The 13,677-nt window shown below is 41.2% G+C and overlaps 1 protein-coding gene across 5 annotated transcripts in view; it reads right to left on the bottom strand.

Moving 5' to 3' along the window:
* CSGALNACT1 (chondroitin sulfate N-acetylgalactosaminyltransferase 1) overlaps positions 1-13,677 on the bottom strand; it is a 304,182-nt gene that overhangs the window by 161,003 nt on the left and 129,502 nt on the right. For 4 of the 5 annotated variants that reach the window (XM_063085938.1, XM_063085936.1, XM_063085940.1 and 1 more), the window contains one exon: positions 8,959-9,046. The gene's annotated coding sequence lies outside the window, so the exon portion shown is untranslated. Of the gene's footprint in view, positions 1-8,958; positions 9,047-9,415; positions 9,503-13,677 lie in introns of those variants that run through there. The other variant, XM_063085939.1, reaches the window with a different exon arrangement.

Here is a 13,677-nt window from a genome sequence, read left to right as displayed (position 1 = left end):
CAGAGCCATACTTAAAGGACAATGTTCTTTTTAAAGGAGTCTGTAGATTTTTTTACAGAGTATGAATAACGTTGAGAAGGATGGTTTGCATCATAAATCAAATCAGTGGGAGACCCAGTACAGAGAAAAAAAAACCTAGGTGCTATGGTTTGAATGTGTCCCCCAAAGTTCATGTGTTGGAAATAATCCCCGACGCAACAGTGTTGAGAAGTGGGACCTTCAAAAAGTAATTAGGTCATGAGGGCTCTGCCCTCGTAAATGGATTAATGTCATTATCATGGGAACGGATTAGTTACAAAAGTGAGTTTGGCCCCCTCTTGTTCTCTTGCTCTCACCCTCTCTTGCCCTTCTGCCTTCTGCCATGGGATAACACAGCACGAAGGCTCTTACCAGATGTGGGCTCCTAGGTCTTGGACTTCCCAGCCTCCAGAACTGTGAGAAATAAATTTCTGTTCTTTATAAATTACCCAGTCTCAGGTATTCTGTTACTGCAACACAAAACAGACTAAGACACTGGGGTTAAATGATACCTGCAGCTCCTCCAAGCCTGCCTCGCTAACTCTTACACATCCTCCAAGAATTCAGCTCAAGCGTTACTTTTTGGGACTGATTCCTACATTCCTTCCCCAAAGGCTGGGTGAAAAGCCCCCCTTTCTGCTCCCCAAGCCCATCTGTCTCATTAGCTTTCTCAACCTTGTGCTGAAACTATTAATTCTCTCTCTCTCTCTCTGGGTTGCTCCTTAAAGGCAAGAACTGTCACATTCCTCTCTGAATCTCCAGCATCTAGCACAATGTGTACTCATGGCTGATAACTAAGCTAATGTTTGTCTAATTAATTAATTAACAAGCAATTGATTTCATTCAATTATGTAAGTTGGAAAAGGAAAAGGCAGGAAGCAATGATCAGAGAGAGATGTTCTGTCCATGTTAGAATACTGTGAAGTTTACATCATGTTCATTAATATTGATAACAATTTATTGCACACCTACTAAGTGCCAGGTGCTTCACAAACATTAATGTCAATCCTTACAACAACTCTAAAAGGTATCATTTGTTTCATTCTCCAGACAAAGAAACTAAAGTGCAGAGGGTGAAGTCACTTGAACTGGCTCACACAGGCAATAAGGAGGCAACGATGTTCCAACTCTGATTCTAGAGCCCTTGTGAAGCCAAACTACCTCTCAACAGTGCAGCAATGGCTCCAACACCAAACTGCCTCATAACAGAAGGGAGAAAAGGCCATGGCCATAATCACACGTGCCCTTGAATTAAAGAAGCAGAAATTCAGTAGAAAGAGAACGACTACATAAATATCATCCTAGCCTGGTTCTAAAGGGAATAAACTACCTGAATACATCTTGGAAAGACACTGACATGCAGACTTACAACACTGGTGGCTGTGTGGCTTGGGTTTAGTTCCCCAAACCAAAATGAAACAATATGTTAACAGGACATTAGAAGTATAGTAAATAGATAACTGAGAAGTTATTTTTCGGATGACATTTTGACTCTCTCGAAGTTAATTATTTTCTTTCATTCCTATCCCTTTTTGTCTTAAGTTTCTCCCATGATTTTTTTCAGGAAGAAATGAGGGGCTCCCTCGAGGAGGTAGGTACAGACTAGCAAAAGAGGTAAGAAGAAACAGACACCGTCCCATGTCACCTGAAGGCTCAATTTCTTCACCGTTCATTTTACCACCGTCCTTACTGGAACAGCAGAAGTCCCCATTCACTACTCACTCACACTTACCCATTAATCACTTATTCATTAAGCATGTGTTGAGCACCTACTGTGCAGCAGGCATCGTGCTAGGCACTGAGGATGTAAAGTTTTACCCAACAGGGTCCAGCACCCTCAAGAAATTACAGCCGAATAGGAAAGAAAGACCGGGAAATCCAGTGATGATGGGACCACTTGGTAAGTGCCATAAATGGGGAAAGTCAGCCCAGAAAATCAGCCCAAGGGAAAAGGGGCCAGGAAGCAGGAGTTGCCTAAGCCAACACTTGGAGAATGAGGAGGAACTGGCCAAGCCAATGACCTTGGAAGGACATCCCAGGGAGAGGACACAGGAAAGTCACAGCCGAGGGTAGGGGACCAGCGTTAGGGAACTGCATGGGATCTGGGATGGCTGGGACACCAGAGCGCAGCAAGTGGCTGGCAGAGAGGCCTTAAAGCTTACCTTGGAGGTGCAGGGATGCCCCTAGTAGATTCTGAACTGGGGAGCACATGAGCAGAGATACGTTCTATGAAGGCCACTGTGACAGCAGGTGGAGGAGGGGAAGGCAGAAGGATGTTTAAGAGAGCACTGCAGTAGTCCAGGTGACATAAGGGACATACGGAGGTGAGGGTGCTGGTGGGATATGGTAGAGATGGCCAGGAGTCTGCAGCTCAGGAGAGCAGTGTGGGCTGGGGGTACAAATTTGGAAGTGAGCAGTAATTGGAAGAAAGTTTGCCATTTAGAACAGAAGAAACAACACGGATGCAACAGAATGAGAGGAACAGAGAGTATGAAATGCTGGGGAACATCAATATTTAAGGGATGGGAAAGGAGACTAGGCCAAAAGAGGTATGAAAAACACTCGAGAACTTATTGTCACATTATATAAATGAGCCAAGGGAAGGGAGAGCTTCAAGAACAGTGGTCAAAGTGTCAGATGCTGGATAGAAGTCAGGGGACACAATACCTATAATCTGGTACTAAGTTCTAAGTACTAAAAATAACAGTTAAAATGCCTTCTATCAAATTATGGTGAGATGAACAATAACAGTGAGACTGAAACTCACAACAAGGACTTCAAGGGAAGAAAAGTCAGGCGCCATGAGACACAACAGTAATTCAAGCTGCCAACATGCAACTAGCTAATCTGACAGGTACAGTCCTCCTTCCAACTTCAGGTCCTGACTCAAATTAGGACAGACATGAAATCTCCAAGGCGGTAAGTAAGAGATTTATTTCACTTTGTTGAAAAAAAGAATTGCCATAAAACCAAATGTTATATATCACGTTATAGTATTTGACTTCCGTCTTCTTTTTCCCCCTGTCTGGACCTCTACTCCTTGGCACATACCCTGAAGGCTTCTGCGTGTTTTACAAAGTTAGAACACATTTGATGATACAAGTAGCCCTGGCTGCAAGCTTTCTTTATATATGAGATTTTGGTTCTCTGGCCTTCCCATCAATTCTGTGGGACACTTATCCAACATATTCCTCTCCTGCTTAAGTTAGCCTAGTTAATTTGTTTCTTGCAACCAAGAATCCTGAATAATATCCAACATTTTGTTTTGCCAATAAATAAAAGTTTAAAATTCTCTGTCATTAATTTTAATTAATTAACCATCTTAAAAGAAAAGATATTTTAAATTTTAGTAAATAAGAAAAAGAGACTAGAAACTCAAAGGAAAGTTTACGCCTTTAAAGTGAATATTAGCTCTCTGAAAACAACATCCTATTTTTCTCATTTCTCTGTGGAGGACTGAGACCTTCACCAGAGAGTGGGCTCCACCCCAAGAACTGGCACCTGCTAACCTCAAAGTGCATTTCAAGCCTAACACATAGTAAGTCTCAATATTTGTTCATTGGGTTGAAAATCAACCCTTTATTAAAAATGTCTAAGTGTAAACATTAACTAATATTTCTAATTATCACATATTTTTAAAGAAATTTAGAAAAGAATTTAAAATATCAGCTTGGATTATATATTTGCCCAATAGAAGAGATGAATTTTATTTTTCCTGGGGGCCCTAATGATATGATCATGTTTTGTAACATGAAAAAATCTAAGTAGCGATTGAGCTGAAAGTGTCCAGAAAGTTCTAATGTTTTCCTTTCCCCACCTTCCCTCTGGAATTTTCCTCCCCACTCTTACCCCAACTTTCATATACAACTCCATCAGATTCTTCCCTTCTTTTCTCCACCACGTTCTTACCTTCTAACATGTTCCTAGGCTGATGCAATTCGAGTTTCATTTTAAATTCTTTGGGAAAGATATTACATTGTGGGTTAGAACCCTTGAGTAGAAAGAGAACTTCTTCCGAAATGTCCGCTGAATATTTTGAAACCATGCTCTTTCGAACACCACAGTGTTATTTACAGATTTAGAGCCGTGATTTTCCACAAGAAAGGTCCATTAATATGACGGGGGGCGTGGAGACTGAAGTAGCTGGCTTCTTAGGGCAATCAAATCACACTCTGGGATTTGTCATGCCCTCTGCCTGTGGCTGAACAAACATTTCTGCTCTTCATCATAAAAGTAATTTTTTAAGTGTCATACAAGCATTTCTGGGATGAGCAATTTGGTCCTATTATCTTTGCTAAAGAAAAATCAGGAAAGGAAATGGGTAATTCTGAATCAGATTTTAACCGCAAACACAGAAAATAATAAGAAAAGAGCTAACAAGGTCTAAAATTAAATTCCAAAGATATCACCAATGTAAATACAGTTTGTTTTATATATAACATATTTTTAAAATAAAAAGTGATTTAAAAATACGAGCAAAGGAAAAAACAAAGCTCAAATAATGAAAAATCTCAAAATCAAAGAAATGCCTTTCAGGTACATTTTACCTTTAAAGGATGACTACCTACCTTTATAAAAGCAAGCATTCGGACTTACTTCTTATTTTTAATGGTGGTAAAATACACATACGATTTACCATCTTAACCATTTTGTAGTGTTGAGTACATTCATTGTTGTACAAATAATCTCCAGAACTTTTTCATCTTGCAAAACTGAAAGCCCATGCTTGGTCTCCCTTTCCTCCCCCTGCCCCACTCCAGCCTTTGGCAACCACCATTCTACTTTCTGTCTCTATGAATATAAATACTCCGGGTACCTTATATATAAGTAGAATCATCCAGTGTTTGTCCTTTTGTAACTGGCTTATTTCACTTAACAGGTTGTCCTCAAGGTTCATCCATGTTGTAGCGTGAGTCAGGATCTATTTCCTTTTTAAGGCTGAATAATCCCTCACTGTATGCATACACAATGAATGGATACATATACAATAATGTATACGTATATGACTTGTTTATCCATTCATCTGTCAATCGGTGGACGCTGGGGTCGCTTCTGCCTTCTTTGACTTACTTTTAAACAACTTATTTAACTAAGCAGGCATGGGCGCTGGAGTGATTGCTGCATTCACGTCCCTCACCTCCAGGGTGGCAGAGAGAATATAAATATTAAAAAGAAAGAAGGCAGTAGAGGAAAGGCAGGTACGCTGCAAATGAAAACACTGACATTGCTAGGTTCCAGTGAGGGTCTTTAGGTACCAGAAATTCCTTCAAACATTTGTTGTGAATAGGAATATGAACACACATGTGCCAGATGCTGAAAATGCAAAGACCATGCTCCCTAGAGGATGATGGTGGCCAAAGGACAAGCATCTAACCGGTAAATAATTATAAACGATGAGGAAAGGAAGGTGCTAGAGAGAGAGGCACAGTGTCCCAGCCCACCCAGGGCTGGGGCTCAGGAAAGTCTCCCCTACCATCCCTCCCCAGCTGAGTCCCAGGGAAGGAAGGAGAATCTGGGGGTTAAAGAGGAAGGGAAGGCACTCGGGACAGGGACAGCGCAGCAAGGCCTGGAGGTGAAGGGCTGAAGTGCAGCCTTGAAGGAGAGGATCTAACTCAGAAAGGGAAACCCAGCAAGCAGAGCCCCTAAACAGAATAGGAAGGACAAGGAACAAGACCTAATTAAGTGTCAATCAACAGGCAGAACACCTTCCAGAAGGGATGCATCACCTATACCCCACTGCCGTGCTAGCGGGCATCTCCTTGAGTAGCCCCATCTGCTGAGAACAAACTGAGGCTCTGGAGGAGAAATTAAAATCAAAGCAGTAAAAGCTGACACTCGTTAAATCTTACGGACTATGTCACACCTATTCCATTAAATGAAAATATTTTAAAAGTCTAAAACATGTCCAAAAGAAGGTTACTTTATAAAATACAGCTGCTCTACTTAATTCTCTGGCTTTTCAAGAGAAATACTGCACATCCTCACTCATAAGTGGGAGGAAGGAAGGAAGAAGAAAAAGACCACAATAAAGTGATGAACTTTCAGAAGGAGAGAACAGACCAATAGCTACTAGAAGTGGGAAAGGGGGATGGGGCTAGGGAATGATTAGATAAGGGACACAAAGAATAATTACAATCTGTAATGATGAACATGCTAATAATATTGATTTGATCATCACATACTACGAACAGATACTGATAGTCAGCTCTGTACCCCATAAATATGTATAATCAAAAATAAATAATTTTTTAGGAAAAAAATAATAACTCTCTGGCTTTTCAAATATGAGCAGCTTTCCAAGTTAATATTATTATTTACTTGTAACGCCCTCTTCATTCCCAAGACAGATTGGATCAGCTTTACATTATTTGGTAGTCACATTTCATGGGCTGTGGTCCTACAAGGTTGTGTGTCTACAAGCAGGGTTTCTACTTTCTGGACACTGCAGGAGGAGCTGGAATAAGAGGAGGTCTGCATGCTGCTCAGGAATGAGTCAGGAAGCCAAAGTGCAAATACTAGTGATAACACAACCACATGCGCCAGCACAGAATGTGGAAGGGCTGGGGGATAGGAGGAGGTATCCATTTATTCCCCTTTCCATGCATTCATTCATTGAATCATTCCTTCATGCGGCGCCTCACAGGAGCCAGACACTGGTTCTCAGGGCCAACGATGCCAACACAGCAAGATTTCTGTGCAGGAATTGCTGCTGAAGTGAGTTCTGGAGGAGGAAGAGAAGTTCTCTTGGGGGTGTCTAGAAGAAAGTACTCCAGGTAGAAAGAGCAGTGTGGACACCCACACAGCTCCAAGTAGTCACAGAGAGTGGGCAAGAAGCAGGCAGGACAGGGGCCAGAAGGCAGGAGCCAGGAGCGGGTGGGACCAGGAACGCAGGTTGGGGGAGGGGCAGCACATCTCTTCCTTGACAGGAGGAAAGGAATTAAGGTTCAGAGACTGGGAACACATTTTGGGGGGATGGGTAAAAGCATGAGGAGCAGCGAGCAATTCACTGCGAAGGAACCATGACGAGACAGGCTCTAGGAAGGACACATTTAGGACACAAGAATATCCCCACTGCAAGACTTTTATGACCTATGCTATTAAATACTTGAATCAAACAATTAACTCCCCTTGCTGGGATCTCATGACCACCAAGCAGGCTCCCAGGTGGTGTATCTGCCAACCAGGGGAGAAGACAACCTGATCACTCCATGCTCAAGTCATACTTTGGTTCTTGAGGTCTGGTGAACATCCACCACTGTAGGGTGTTCAAGCTCCAAGTCTATAAAAGGAAGGAGCAGTTTCTGGAAAAGGATGACTTTCCTAAGCTGGTGTTCCCCTGGTGGGGCCTCTCAGCTCCCTGGCAACACCCTGTCTCTGTACAGGGACTCAATGGCGCTTGGCTGTCATTCACACTCAACTTGCGCTGTCCAACCCTGTCCTTTTGCCACCAAGCATTCCCGTCTTGCTACTCTAAGAGACTAATTCTGGATCCTAAACATCCTGCATCTACATTTCCCCAAGTAGACCTTAATCAGCGTCTGACTGTGTCTCTATTTTGTAAAGCTGGCTTGGACCCTTTTTGAATATTATCTCAAGGTTTTAATAATTATGGTCCACCTGGTGTTTTAATGACATTATTCTCTTTTATATCACCTAAGTCATGCTCAAAAGCATTAAACGTGGCAGGACTCAAGATTAGAACAAATCCATATGCCCCTCAAGTTGTCCCTGAACCACTGAGGCCTCTTAGCCACTTGACTCTCTACTCAGAAAAGAATCTGTGAAGAATTAGTCCTCAGTTATTTTTGTTTGTATTATTAACTTTTGGCCAAGGTTGTTTTGATTTTTTCTATTATTAGTAACTCAAATACGGTCTGTTTGAAAACTCCACACACTCTCTTGTTTTAGTACAAGGCAGTTCATTAATGCAAAATTCAATCAAATCAAATGCTTTAACTTCCACTCTTTTATCTTAGGGTAACAAAACTAAAAACAAAAAAATGCAAAATTATTAACAAAACTTCTATAGAAATTTGTTTAATGAAGAGCGAAGGTAAAAGGGGCTTTTTGAACACATGTATATGCTGAGCACAGCTTACCTGTTTCTATTTTTATATCTATTGAATCATTTCCAGAGAAAACTAAAAACGGATTGCTCTGATGACTACAGGACACCATGTGTACAATTTCCTATTTCTTACTGTTGCATTTCAACATCAATAACGTCCTTAATGTTCTGTTTTGTTTTTGAATTTTTTTTAATAGTTAAGACTTGCCAGATGTAACAACATACCTTACTGCAGAGAAACTCAAAATTACTCGTTATGAGAGCAAAACTAAAACAACGTTCCAGAGATTTACATTTGTCCCCAGACAAAATCCAACCATATAATCCATTAGCGTACTGTTTTCAGAGTTCTAGAAAGTATGCCCTTAAGATAAGTTAGAAAGAAAGATCATTCTTCAATTGCCTAAACCATTTTATTTAAATAATTGTTTTGTAGCATAGTCAAAATTATGGTACCCATTTGATAAAAGGGTGAATATTTTAGAAAGCTTAATGTTCCGTTCCAATTTCCAAAGAAAGAACAAATGTTCCTATGTAAATGGAAAATTTTTTAAAAGAATTATGTAGCTCTTATAGCAATATCACTGGATTAAGCCACTTGCCACTCTGAGAAGAGATAAAGCCTTAAAAAGTCAGGAAAGTTAAATGTTGATTACCGACTTTAAAAAATGAGTAAAAAGGATTCAAATGAGCCAACCAATTGTATTACTTTGAAGAATTATTAATGTCTTGAAATAATAACTTGTTATTAATCATACTATTGAAAGTAAAATAAAATTTAGCACATTTCAAACATATCTAGAATACTGAGTACAACTCAGAAACACAAAGGTTTGTTTCTTAAGTAATTTATGATTAACACACTTACTTACCTGGAAATATAAGCCAAGAAGGTTAGAACGGAGCATGTTACATCATTCCTGGGCTACTTTGGCTTCTCTCCTTGAAATGGAAAGGAATCTAAAATATATAAAAATAAAATAAAATAAAATAAAAGGACGTAATCCTTGTACACTTCCATATCTTAAATTTTTCAGATGAATTGCATTTTATATACCATATGATTTAAAATTTTACCATTTTGTAATACCGTTTTGTGATATTACTAAATGGTAAAATTTTAAATCATTTGTTATATAAAATGCAATTCATCTGAAAGTAACGTCCTCAAAAAGCTGGATGTATTCTTCCCTCTCTATCTCAATGAGTAACATGCAAAACACTTGTGAAATAACGATCACGGCTTGAAAGAGTGACAACCGCCCAAAGAGCGTGTAAAAGCAAAGCAGAGCACTTTCACGTGAAAAGGGACAGAGGAGAAAAGCCGACCTGGCAGGACGTGCCCGGGTGCCCGCGTGCGCCCCCGACCGCGCCTGGGCTCTGCGCCTCGCCAGCCTCGGCCACGCTCGGCCTCCAGGCGGGTCGGGGGACGAGGGGCCTCGTTCAGCGCCACCGCTTACAAAAACGGTGCCATGAAATGAAACATTAAATAACCGGAAATCCTCATCTAAGTTTCCCCGAGGGAAGGGATGAATCCACACGCTTTGAAAGGGCTGCAGGCAGCGAGGGGCGCCCAGAAAGGGCCACGCGCAGCGGCGGAGACCGCGCCCCTCTGCCCGCAGCGCTGTCCCCGCGGTAGGACAGCTCCTGGCGCCACGTGCCGCTACGTGCCGCGCCCGCGGGGACACCTCCCAAGGCACACAAACACTAGGGAAAGGGGGGCGTGTGTCCTGCCCGCCGCCACCGCTGCCACGTTCCCCGGGGGCATGAACCCCCCAGCCCTGGTCCTGCCCATTTCATTCGCAGTGACATACGGTGCGGGGCACAACCACCGGCCCCACCACAGCCCTGCCTTTCCGAAATTTCACTGGAGGAAGCAGACGTGTCTACTAAGATAAAAGCAGAGCGGGAAAGAGGTACAAACAAAATACTCTGGAATGAAAGGCGCGGGGAAAATATTCTGGAAAGGGACTAAGCCCTTACTGTTAAGTGTCAATTAACTAACGCAGCGTCCTCTTTCCCAAGAGTTGTCATGACTTTTATCCCATCTGCCTTTATAATTCAAGTAACAACAATATATGAGTGTGTACACACACGAGGGTACCTCAAAAAGTTCGTGGAAAAATATAATTAAAAGATAATATGAATCTTTCCACGAAAATTTTGAAGTAACCTCATGTATATACACACACATATACATATACACATACACACACATATACGTATACGCACACACACACATATACACATGCACACACACACACATACACATATGCACACATATATACACACACATATACATACACACTCGTACACACACATACACACACGTACACATACATACACACATATACATGCACACACATATATACACATACACACACATATATGTACACCTACTGTTCCCGTTTCACAAGCAGGAATAAAAAAGGACCAGAATGCCTCTATGAGGCCAAAGGAAAGTTTGATAAGTAGCTCAGGTCTCCAGACTGCTGGTGCCTTCTTTCTACCTGGGGATAGCCTCCTGGTAACTAACTTTGAAGGTTTTCTGTGACTCATTGACATTAACAAAGTCAGCAGAAGTGTAAGGTGCATTACTATAGAAAAGTCTTTTACATCCACACACTCGTATCCCAGTTTGCTGTGGGTCTGATGTTGCGGTGGGGTGCCATCTGCCTGGGGCTAATCCTCTAGGCCCAACTCTGCCTCTATGCGGTGCTGCCTCCTCTGCACTGACTTCCTTCTCTGCCTGGCTAATTAATCTACTTCTAAATGGAACTGCAGTTGGAAGAAAGGCAGCAGTGCCCAAGTGGAATAATCACTTGGACTCGAATCTGAGTTGTTTTCCGTCCTTGACAACAAATAATGTTACTTCGGAGCCTGCAAGCCAAGAGTTGAAATCAGCTTATAATTTGGCTTCCAATCAATCTCATATTCTCATTCTCAATCACTTAAACTTTCTTCTCTGTCTTTTAGCATGCAGGGGTAGATCTGGAGGCTAAATCACTGGCATGGTCTTTATTGATATCCTTGATGAATATTCTTGGCCAGCCAAGAAGAAAAGGGGGAAATCTACATAATTCCAAACCATACTTGTTTTAATAATGAAAACAAATAGACCATCAGCTCATACCTCCATGTGATCATTAATAATCTAATTTGAATTTCTCACTCCAGAGTTTTTTCATCTATACACAGTAATCCACATTCACCCAGTCTTTGAGTGTCTGGTACTAGCAAATCCCAAACTGCAGGTAAAGAGCCACGGGAGAGCCCAGCTGCTTCCTCTTTTCCTAGTAAAAGAGCTCATTGAAGCTCTGCTTCTCAGCTCTGGGAAGTACATGTCTGTCTCCTGAGCAGTTCCAAGCATTGCGTTCTTCCAGAAGGGAGTCATTTCCAGCTAGTAATAGAAAAGGGAAGAGACAGGAAGGCAGAACCACGGGCACGACCCCTTAGAGATCAGGCTGGAAAGGGAAGAGCATTATGGAAAATTACAGAAGGCGAACTACAGGTATGCTGCGGAGAAGTGGGTGTGTTCAACTGGATAAATGTCCTATTAGAAGAAAGGGGAGGAATGTCAACAGCACACCTACAGTGTGCCATCCACCATGCTAGCTGCATTACACGTGAACCATTCAATCCCCGGAACAGTGCTATGGATATGTGCATTAATATTCCCACTTTACAAATGGGGAAAATGAGGCTCAAAGATGGTAAGAAACCTGCCTGGCTAGGACATAGTAAAGCTGACTTTCAAAACCAAAATTCTACAAAGAAAAAGAAAAGCAAGCCTTCACTCTTTCCACTATGGAAAACTGCAGGTGTTCCATGTAGAACCTGCAGGTCTCAATCTCTGTGTACGGTGTTTAACAGTGAGCATGGGGTTTATAGGCGGGTAACTGCATGAAAGTGGTGGCCAGGGCAGAAAGTGCCACAAGCATCCAAGGCCTTGGGAACACAGCCCTCCCCTGATCCCCAATCATCCTTCATAAGAAATGACAGTGTCCAAAACACACCCTTGGACAAGTATTTCTGAGTATCAAAGAATTAGCCATAAGAATATGCTGAAAATAAAAACTAAATCCAGGAAAGCCACTGCAGAGACATGGAGTAGATATGAAACTTTGCCTTGTCCAATTCAGAAAGTGACAATGACATCCATCTTTCTGAATAGTGGTGTCCAGGTCTGAGCCCCTTCCCCTGTCCTTTGATGCCCAGTGTGTTCTCCATAGTTTGGCGCAAAGAATGAGGATTATGGAAGAGCTTATGTGGTTTCACAAGTGTGAGTTATGGGAAGAAGTGGGCAAGAGAGGGCAGGATGTGCAGGCGAGCAGCTGGGAGAGCATCCATGGTGAAAATCACGTACATGGATTTTGGAAGTTTCCCAGTTGGGAAGTCTGCCCCACCCCACCCCCACAGTAATAGAGTTTGGCATGCATTAATTAGCTGTACTCTATAACTAAGTCAGATTTCCATCATATTAAAAGAAGACTACCAAAAATCACCTACTGAAAACAGCAATCAAAAATGTTGAAATGAGTACATTGAGATCAATAATATTTTAAAAACCTAGGAACCCATTCTATTTAATGTACAGTTAATAAATGAAAATCTCAGCATTTCAGTTTCCAAAGAATTTCAAAAACACAATTGACCCAATGGTGTGAAAATACCCATCCAGCTGCCATAAGTTCCAAAGCTTCTTCATCCTCGCAAATTTATATCCTTAAATCTTTAGTCCATCTAAACCATGTGTGGCAGACACATTGATTCCTGAAATGTGAAAAATAAGACAGGAAGACAAAAAAGCCTCTTTGCCACCACTGTGTCTAAAATAACAAATGAAAAGCACCAAGAGACAAGATATGTGTCTGCCAACTAAAGCTTCGCAGCAAGATTTTGTGTATATGTGGATAATAATATATACCTTTTTAAAATGTTGATGCTAGCTTTTTTCATTGGTATAAAACAATGGAGTCCTCGGTGTTATGGTACTCAAAGGCAGAGCAGGGAGAGGGTCAGAAACTGTGCAGCCAACGTCTAAAATTATCGTCTTTCACAAGATTATGTTTCTAAAAAGAAAGTGCCCTTGGATGCTACATATTACAGGTTGCATGTTAGTATATTCTTAACCACATTCCTTCTGCATTAAATAATTTTACTGCAATAGTATGTTTTAGAGTACAACTGACTTTAAAAGTTCTTCCCTGCAAAAGGCTGCTCTTCTGTTACTCTGTGAAATGAAAAACAGGATCTGAGATCCTGGTCAAGAGGGTATAGACATAGACTAAATGAGAAGATACCCATTTCTTTTTCCTAATCCTTCCACTGAGGTAGGCCACCCTGATTTTCTTCACTTCAGTCTCTCATTATGATAAATGGAGATAATCTCAGAAACAAAATTATGTTATTAAATGATGTGAAGTTTCTTTTTAAATGTATGGGCCTATTTTTTTATATATATATATTTTTATTTATTTATTTATCATTGGAACATAGTTGATTGTACATATCTGTGTGCAATATGTGATGTTTAAATCAGAATAACTAGTATATTCAGCATTATACAATGTAATCAATTTTCATGGTCC

This window comes from Cynocephalus volans, chromosome 2, assembly GCF_027409185.1.
Source record: "Cynocephalus volans isolate mCynVol1 chromosome 2, mCynVol1.pri, whole genome shotgun sequence".
Lineage (NCBI taxonomy): Eukaryota > Metazoa > Chordata > Mammalia > Dermoptera > Cynocephalidae > Cynocephalus > Cynocephalus volans.
This window is presented reverse-complemented; position numbering and strand designations above follow the sequence as displayed.